The following is a 10602-nucleotide window of genomic DNA, read 5'->3' as shown; positions in this document are numbered from 1 at the left end:
ATTCACAAAAATAAAGGGTGCTTCTCGAAGCCCTTAACATGACAACTCGAATCCCAAATCAATTTGAAATTTCTACGATTCAATCAAGAGACATAGAATGATGAAATTATAAGTAGTAGGGTTTGAGCCTTAGGAAAATTTGGAGAAAAATGAGCTATTGAATGCTCTTAATGGACTTAAATCCATGGTTTACCCTAATGGATTGGAGTGGAAAATGACCAAAATACCCTTAAAAATCAAATAATGTCAAATCTGTCCTTTGGTGGATTGTTTTGATAGGCTGAAGTAGATCGACCATAACTTTTCGCTCCGATGACCAAATTGGATAAAAACAATTTCATTGGAAAGAGGACTTCTAGAGCTTTCTGTTGATATATATTAGCTCACCCATATCATTATGTACAAGGAGTTATGATCATTTGAAGTTGACCCTAAAATTTGCCTGGCCTCAGTATTTTTTTCCTGCACATTTACTGTTAACCACTATTCACGATTAGATCAGAATGATCATAACTCATCGCTCGAGTGTCGATTTTGGATGATCCATATATCGTTGGAAATATTATTCGATGCCCTACGCGATGACGGATCGCATATCCAGAAATTCCACATAGAAAAATTATTAATCATGATAAAGAACAAAATTCAATATATTTTCGTCCGAGATCTTAACGAAAATTTTTTTTGGGGCATCACAATAAATCTTCACTTAGAGGTAAGACTTTAATCAAGGTCTTTCAAGAAACAAGTTACGCCCTATGGGCAAGTGTTAAACACTACCACATTATGTTTTGATTTATGAGATGGTCTATAACTCTTACCTTAGAGGCAAGACTTAACCCAAGGTCTTTCAAACAACAAGTTATACCTCATGGATAAGAGTTAACACTACCCATTATGTTTTAATTTATGAGATGTTCTATAACTCTTGACTTAGAGGTAAGACTTAGCCCAAGGACTTTTAAACATCCAGTTATACCCCCTGGGCAAGAGTTGACACCATCACATTGTGTCTTAATTTATGAGATTTTTTATAAATCAAGGGCATTCAAACAACAAGTTATTCCCCATGGGCAAGAGTTGACACTACCACATTATGTTTTTATTTATGAGATGTTCTATAACTCTTGCCTTAGAGGAACGACTTAGTCCAAGGACTTCCAAACACAAGTCACGCCCCATGGGTAAGAGTTGACATTACCATATTGTGTCTTGATTTATGAGATGTTTTATAACTCTTGCCTAAGAGGGAAGACTTAGCTCATAAGTTATGCCTCATGGACAAGAGTTGACACTATCACATTGTGTTTTGATTTATGATATGTTCTATCTCTCATCTCTAAGACAAGACTTAGCTTAAGAACCTCTCCAAAAATAAGCTACGCCCAATTGGAAAGTGTTGACACTACAATTCACAATAAATTTTTGTAGTGCTGAAAATTAAATGCAAGAAAAAATATATAAAATAAAAATAAAAATTTTATTTAAATGAATCTTGTGAGTAAAATTCTATTATTCTCTTGATTCTTCTCTCCTAATATTTTTTGTGATTCGAGGGCCTTCCGTGACGTATTTCTTGAATTCTTCTCTCCTAAGCTTTTCCATGATTTAAGGGCTTTTTATAGAATAATTCTTGAACGTTAAGATTATTTAAGCCTCTTAGAAATGCATTTGGATCTCCTAAAATTATCGGAAAGCACTTCATCTTATCGAGTTGATCTTTGGGCATAACTCTGGTAGTCAATTCTTTGACGAGTTATGTACTCAATTTAGAAGTTTTCTCTAATACTTGCCCAATGACCTCAAAAAATTATGCAACCCTCTTATTTATAGTTTTAGGGGGTAGGTAGTCCAAATGTAAATAACTTCTTCGACCTCTTTTGATTGATCCATTTAGTTTTCTAGCTTATCACGAATATTGTGTGATAAGGTTGCTTGTGATTGACAATAAATATATCATTTAAGAAACTTCGCGATGTTTCATTGGCTATTGAACTTGACTTGGATTGCCACATTCTTGAATGTGTGGCCTCATCTTATTGGTCTTTAATTTGACAGGGAAGCCACATCACTTGACACATGGCATGAGTTTGGGCTTCAAGGTAAGATGGACCTTGAATAGGAATAAAATTAGCTTAATATTGTTACAACCCAAAATAATTTTAGACCCAATAAAATATGGGTCAACTTCAAATTTTATATGAATTTGATCCAATAAATTTTATGTGTCTAAAAATTCCCCCTACTTTATGGCTCATCGAGGTATTTGATAATTTGGACCTTTAAAGACGAGATTTAAAGTATTCGTAGAGCTTTTTGTGTGCGCGCGCATATGTGCGCATCAGTTAATCCTGACAAAATATTTGAATTTGACAAGAACAAAATATAGTAGAACTCTTCAACTGTGTCTCAATTTCCTCATTGACATGCTAAACTCAACTAATTAATACCCACCGGAGACTTTTTTTTTTTGCAAAACTTGAGCATTTGTTCAAAATTCAACTTCTCAAAGTCATGATAGACTGGGTAGAATAACATGAATCCCTTCATTAGGAGTGTAAATTTTATTTAAAACTAAGTATATCCAAACCAATAGGATCCATGCATTAATCTTATATCAAATTTTAATAGGTTATTAATGATGTTATCCCACTTCATAAAGGTTTAGGAATTTAACTTATTTTGGATACTTGGACATTCCCAATCCTTCTTGAAGACAACTTATTCAGAAAATTTCTTTTCAAAATCAAACTAAACCCTTCTGAGTCTATAAAAGGAAATCACTATCTCATTAAGTCATTGTAATTCAGCTTGAGCCATAATACAGCATGCATTCTTCTCCATTTTTTTGCTCTCTTTCACAATTGAGTTTTCAGGCAGCTTGGGATGCCTGTGAAAAAATTTATAGCGCATCGTGGGGGGGGGGGGGTATAATTCATGAACGGCTTGCAGTGTTGAAAAGTAGACTCGTGAGGCTATGTTCTATGCAAAAATTATGCTTATATTCTTTCCAGATCTTCCCTGGTATTCTTTCGAAATCAGACTTCCAATTATGTTTCGTCAGCCTCAGAAAAATTCTTATATCTTGACTTAGAAACATCAAAATCAGGAGCAATTTTTTTTGTTGGAAACTATAGTCATAGATCTATGTCTCACACAAGAATCATAAATATATTGCAACTGAATCATCCCAGATATTAACCCAAAGTCGGTCTTCTAATCTTAATTCGCTAGTTTTATTAGTTTTGCGTAGCGTCATGATAAATTTCGTATCTCGATGTGGGAGAATCAGAATTAGGTACGGTTTTTTGCATTGGAAAGTAGATTAATAGAGATACTTATCACATGGAAATCACAATCAGACTACACCTGAATCATTCCAATTATTTCTTCAAAGTTAGTCTTCAAATCTTGGTTTGCCAATTGTATCAGCATTGCCCAGCGTCATGAAAAATTTTGTATCTCAATGTAGGATCCTCGAAATCAGGTGTAGTTTTTTTCTTTAGAAAGTATACTTATAGATATAAGTCACAAAGAAAAACCACCATCAGAAAACCTTTATATTTCTCATGTATGTTTTTGAATTTATGGACTAAATCTTGCAATACTCTTTTTTCTATTAACATATTTACCCTTTAATTTAATTTCTTTGCCAAGTTTTTGAAAGAGTATGAATTACTTAGAAGATTCATTATATGTCCATAATGCTTCCTTGGAACCACTCATCTCTAATTTGTGATATTGGTGAGAGTCTGTTTGAAGCACTCATCTTCCTAGAGATCTCAGTGTGCGGCTTCATAGAGCAGCTCTTTTCATAGTATTTGGATTTTTTTCGCATGGTGTCAACCTCTTATAGGAACTTGGAAAATAATTGCATTAAGAATAATTTTTTAGCTTGATTGAAGAATACAGAAAATATTTCTACAGAGCTTATGATGGGACAACATTGTACAGATTAAAGCATGTTCATGGCATAGCCAAAGTCCTTCTCTTTTGGAGTTATATTTGCTTCTCAAGTTCAAGTTATAGCCTACACTTATGCTTTGTATATTATTTTTCACAGGAATAGATTCTTGCCACTGAACTTAAGTTTTATATTGTTGGCATTGACCCAAAAGCTTAGTACATTTAGTCGTGGTTCTAATTTTTTCTTTCTTGTTGTGTTTTAGGTTTATGAGAAAACACAAACAATCTTGATATTAAAAATGTGATCCACCAAATGTACATATCATTGATGTTGATCCTTTAGTGCATAACTTCCATACTACTTGGCTAAAGAGACTTGGAGCTATGAGATTTCATCTTAAGCAAGCATATAGCCCATGTTATGATCCTTGCGACTTAGGGAGAAAGACTCTTGGAATTACTACATTCAATCCTTTTGAGAGCAAGCATGTGCCGCAACTCACATTTGATTTTGGGAGATCATATTCCAACTTGTGCATCTAACACTTGTGGCTATGCAAGAAATGAGTTTTGAGTTTCTATATTCCATCCTAAGTGGGCGAGTACGTGGTACATCTCATCCATGAGGCTTGGTGACAAAAAGCTTCGAGTCACAGCATTTCCTCCTTTTTTATATTTTTTAACCATATGACTGAACTTAGGGTAAAAAGATATTCTAAGCTTTCTACGTACCTCGGATAAAAGGATTAATTCGTAGTTTAGGATATTGAATTAATTTTTTTTCGTTTTCTTTTTTTTTATAATTTTTGGAGAGTCTTTCACAGTTTAGAATCATACGGTCCAGAAGTTATTTGACTTATAGTTTAAGCTTATGCATCAAGGAGTACTCTGGGGAATAATTTTGATAATGTAAATTTCCTTCCTACCTTTTATAATAAAGTATAGTTGCACTTCTGTTTGGTATTTATTGCCCCCTTTGGTTGAAGTAGATTTGCACTTGATCTTGTGTCGACTTTTAAAAGTTGGAGTTTAGAAGTTCTTTGATATTTTTCATTTTGCGAGCGATCAATGTCCAAGTGTCACCCTTCTTGCTATTGGAGAAGTTATTTGACATTGACTTACTTGTTGTTTTCTTTAGGGAGGAACCTCAATTGGGTCAAAGCTCCCAAATTATAGCATGATGATTCTTTCACCTTTTAGTGATGCCACAAAGCACACGAGTTGAAGTACTTTTGAAATTGAACCTTTTTATGGTCCAATTTAGCGCTAACATAATTTCCATCAACTATATAGCCATTATCAATTATGATCTTTCCTTCTTGCATTAACATCATGATCTTTTTCTTTAGGATGAAGCATTCTGTGGTGTGATGACTAACAATGTGGTGAAATTTGTAGTATTTAGAATTATCAACTTTGTTAGATTCTTCAGGTCGCTTTGACATAGGGAGTTTAATGACTTTTTTAGCTAGCAACTCATCACGAATTGCAGGAACATCAAATTTTGGAAAAGGATATACCCTTGCTTGTAACTCCTTAAAGGTTGGTTGATTTTTCACTTCTCTCATTTGTTGCTTTGGAGCTTTCTGATGTGTGAGCTAATGCTAACACATTTGAGGCTTTTAACTAAGAATAATTGCGAAGTCTTAAGAAACTTTATTTTTTTTTATTGTTTTATGTTTGATTTTGCAGAAGAAGCTAATATGTTAGAGAACCAACAAGAATGGAAGTAAATGAGCTAAAATCTAAAGTAAATAGAGGCAAAGTATGGTTAACGACATTTGAGATAAGTCGTCAGCCCTGTGATAAGCTATCAACTTCATTGTCAGCTATAGACAGAGAATTGGCCTAACTTGAAAGTTGTGACAACATTTTTTGGTAAGTCATTAAGGAGCTGATAAGCCATCAAGAATATCATCAGTCTAAGGCGGCACATGAGCACTAAAGCAGAGACTTGACAACATTTGTGATAAGTCATCAAAGAGCTGATATAGTGTCACCGTTTGTCGTCAGCGTTAGGCAGCAAGTGTCCGAAGCAAAGAGAAAGCTGACTACATTTGTGATAAGTCGTCAGCCTCCTGATAGGCTGGCACAAATGGCATCACCTAATCTGAAGAATTTCTGAATTTTATTACTTTGTTTTCATAATTAGGGTGAACTATTTAAAGCCTTGTTTAGGGTTTTCTTAGGAGTTTCAGACTTTGAATTTTGAGACACGATACTTTGATATTTTCTCTCTCTAACTTCTTGGCTTAAAAAAACAATTATTGTGGGATTTTCTATTGTGATCTAATATGAGATTCACTAGTTATTATTCATCTTATGGTAAGTTTATCTTTCCAAGCATGAACTCATCTAATTGCTTCGATTATTATGTCATGAGAAGCTAAATTCCTTTAACTTAAATTATGGGATCTAGGGGTAGGTCTTGATAAGGTGTTGAGTGTTCAAGATTCGAAAGGTGGTAGGACTTCTTGATAATTCTATTGCTTTAATTACTGTCTGTTGGTTCGAAACAATAGATAACATATACTTTGATTTGCTTGAGAAAGAAATCAAATATAGTGGGAAGAGAATTATCAACAGGGACTTGAACATATTAAACTTCCATTTAATAATAAGCGTTGTAACAAGGTTGGTTAACCTAAGGTAAAACCTGGGCAATGAATATAAATTCCCTAAGTCCAAGAGGATTAGGTAATTAAATTCTTAAGTCTGTTGAGAGACACTTAAGCATAACTTTGATAAAGATAACTTACTGTCCTACCTACCGTGAGAATCTTAAACCACTAGTAGCATCTGTCAACTACCAAAATTCCTAGTGAACATAATTTTGGTTTTTCATAAACTCTTGATTACAAATATTTAAACTAAAGTGACCAACAATTACTTGTTAACTAAAACCCCCCTTTTTCTGTAAACATCCAACTATCAGTTGATTAAATCGCAAATGACTTACGTTCACACCATATTCCCTGTGGGATTCAACCCCAATCTAGTTGGGTTTCATATTGATAATGATCTCTTACATTCTAGTTCAGAGGTGTAGTTTGAGCGTTATCAAAAATAGCGCCGTTGTCGAGGAATATGGTTGAAAACTGAAGTTTGTGTGCCCTAATTGACTATTACTCAAGTTTTCTAGTTTTACATTTATTTGTTGTTTTTGTTTATTTGCAGGATCTTTATGGTGTATGCCAAGAACCAAAAGTTTTGAAGAACCATTATTACCACCTAATCCAGAACCGCAATGAATTAGAAGAATGGCAGAACAGCAAGAGACTGACAGATTGGCATCCTTAGCTAGAGCTCAGGTGAATGTGCAAAATGTCGAGCAACAATCACGACATCCAAATCCTGAGGACAAAGATTTGGGAGATAAGGAGCTACCGAATCCTGGTAACCCAAGGTGTGCAGAGCAAATAGCTGCACCAGTACGGCGTAATATTAACAGGAACCGCTCGTTCTGAGAAAGGCAAGAGTACCAGCTGCTCTAGGATGATCTCAATGATCATGATGATCGAATGGACGGAGCAGGTGTAACGGGTACAATTATTCCTCCACCATTGGCACCTGGTGCAAAAAGGGTTGTTTGGTGGCTTTCCTGGGGATGACCCGAACTTTCATCTAGTTAATTTTGTCATCATATGAAAATATTTTGATAGCCCAGGAGTGGGCCAAAATGCTATTCGGTTGAGATTGTTTCTTTTGTCTCTGTCTGGGAAGGCAACATTGTGGCTAAATGAGCTGATACCCGATTCTATAACTAACTGGAGGCAGTTAAAAGGATCTTTCCTAGAAATGTTCTTTCTGTTTTCCAGGAGGGTACAGTTAAGAGAAGAGATTATCAACTTTCGGCAGCTCCCGACTGAAGCCTTGCATGAAACCTAGGAAAGATTCAAGAAGAAGCTGACATAGTGTCCGAACCACAACATGACGGACATACATTTGATGGAAACTTTGTACAGGGTTCTTAACTCTATTACAAAGCCAATTGTAGACAATATTGTTGGTGGTTCGTTTGTTGATCTTGCATTCTGAGAGGTTTCAGAGATGTTGGACAGAATGACCAAACAGAGTCAGGCATGGCATACCAGAGACTCTGTGGTGGCCAACCCCACTGCTTCTGTAGGTATTACTGTGGAACAACGTAAAATAGAAAAGGAGCATGACCAATACATGGCTCACCTTAAAATACAGATGGACTTACTAACCAAGAACTTGCTATCAGGAAAGATTAAAAAGGTGAAAGCTATGGGATCTCAGGATAGAAGTAAGGCTGATGCAGATGAAGAGGCTAACTATATTAATAATCAGGGGGGTTTTGAGGAAATAGCCAAGGGAATCAAGGTCAGAATTACTATGATAAGCCTGGTTATAAATATAAGGAGCAAGTAAATTGGAGGAATAATAATGACAGGAGCGGGTTATATATTCCTCCTAGAAATTGTGAGGCTACTTCAACAAGTTCTGAAAAAATGTCCATGAAGGACATGATGGCTAAGTTATTGAAGGGAGTGGAAGATACCAACTTTGGTGTGACCACCATGAAGACTAATCTGACATCCAGCAGTCAGTTGGTGCACTCACACTCCACCGCAATCAAATAGTTGGAGTAGCAGATGAGCCAACTCTCCACAACATTCAACCAGAGAAAGAACGGAATGTTACCAATTAATACGATCCAAAATCTGCAGAATGATGGATCATGCATGGCTATTACCACTAGAAGTGGTAAGATATTACCTGACCCTTCTGTGGGCAAACCTATGGTTGATGAGGTAGTTAATATTAAACCAAACGAAAGTGGTCCAGTGGAGTCTGAGAAGCTGGATAATTTTGAGAATACTCCAAATAAAGACAAAGAGAAGGAGAAGGAGGTAGTGCTGAAAACTATCCCAAGACCACTACCTCCATTTCCTCAGCGGTTGAAGAAAAAGGTTGATGATGCAAAATTCAATAAATTCATGGCAATGCTCAAGCAATTAACAATAAATATGCCTTTGGTTGAGGCACTTGAGCAAATGCCAGGATACGCGAAGTTAATGAAAAACCTTGTGACTAAGAAATGGAAGGTTAGCTATGAGCTGGAGGACAATCTCTTTCATTATGACGCTATCTCTACAAGGTCTTTAGTGCAGAAAAAAGCAGATCCGGGAGCGTTTACCATCCCGTATACTATTGGGTCCCTAAATTTCACAAAAGTACTATGCGATTTTGAAGCCAGTATAAACCTAATGCCACTCGCTGTGTACAAGAAACTGGGTTTGGGTGACCCTACCCTGACGAATATGCGGTTGGTGATAGCAGATAGATCTGTAAAGCGGTCAGTAGGTATATTACTCGATGTATTGGTAACGGTGGCCGACTTTATTCTACCTACTGATTTTGTAGTCCTGGACTGTAAGGTGGACTTCGAAGTGCCCATTATTTTGGGTAAACCATTCCTTGCAACTGGGAGAGTGATAGTGGATATGGAATTGAATGAGCTGAAGTTCAAGTTTAATGACAAAGAAGAAAGATTCAAAATACACTCATCCATGACACCAGCAAAGGAGATGAGTGTTTTATCAATCGTGGATGTATTCTATGAAGATGGTAAAGGGGTATTAATAGGTTGTCTTGGCAAAGTCTGAGTAGTCAAGATAACCAAGTTATGCCGCAACAGTAAATTAGGCGCTATTGGGAGGCAACCCAAAATTTTTATATCCCAGCAAATTATTTATTTTTGTAGTTAAGTTCTAGTTCAAAAAAGGTGGAATCAATATATCCAGCCAAGTGCTCCTGATGATATTTTTTATGGGTTGTCGCAATTATGATAAGCCGTCAGCTTTTTTGTTAGAAATAGTAGCTCTTAGGTAATTTCTATTAAGGCTGATGCCATTGTGATAAGCTATCAAAATTGTGATGGATTATCAGAAATATCATCACAAAAAGCCCAACATTAGCTGAAACTGCGGGCCAAATTAAAAAGACCCGACCCGGCCCACGGCTTGTCCTTTCCACCTTCCCACTTAGTTTTTATTACCTTTAAGTTATTCTCTTTCCATCTTTGGTTTATTTTCTTTCCTTTTCAAAGTCTCCAACTAAAACAAAAGAAAGTTTCCTCGTATGTGTGGGTTTGCAATCAAAATCAAGAACCTCTCTTTATTTCCTCTTGCTCATGTAACCACGTTGAAGGCTCCCATCAGGTATGCTCTAAACCTAGCCTCTCTTTTCAAGTGATAAGTAATAAATTAATGAAAACCCAAGTTCCCAAGAAGCTTAAACCAAGTTTAGCTTGCAAAAATGGCTACAAATTGGAACTAGGGTTTGTTGTGCAAGCTTAAGGTTTAAAAGTTCAGCTCAAAAACAAAACTCTAGTGGATTTTAAGAAAATAAATAGAATAAAAAATTAAGTTAAAATCAAGTTGGGGTTCTATTTATAGCTGATGACATTCGTGATAAGCTATCACAACTGTGATGGCTTATCAGAAATATCGTCAGAAGTCGATAAGAATTTTGTGGGTTCTTTTTAGGGATGACGACATTCATGATAAGCTATCACAACTGTGATGGCTTATCAGAAATGTCGTGACACCTGGGACCTAAAGTATTACTTAACCCTGGTGCCATCACAGTTGTGTTTATACTCTTGATAGTCAACTAATGGTTTTTCTCTTCCTACAGGTCTTGAAATGGCACCCAAAGGAAAGAACT

This window comes from Capsicum annuum, chromosome 9 (genome assembly GCF_002878395.1).
Source record: "Capsicum annuum cultivar UCD-10X-F1 chromosome 9, UCD10Xv1.1, whole genome shotgun sequence".
In the NCBI taxonomy this organism is placed as follows: Eukaryota; Viridiplantae; Streptophyta; class Magnoliopsida; order Solanales; family Solanaceae; genus Capsicum; species Capsicum annuum.
Note: the sequence above shows the minus strand (reverse complement) of the source record.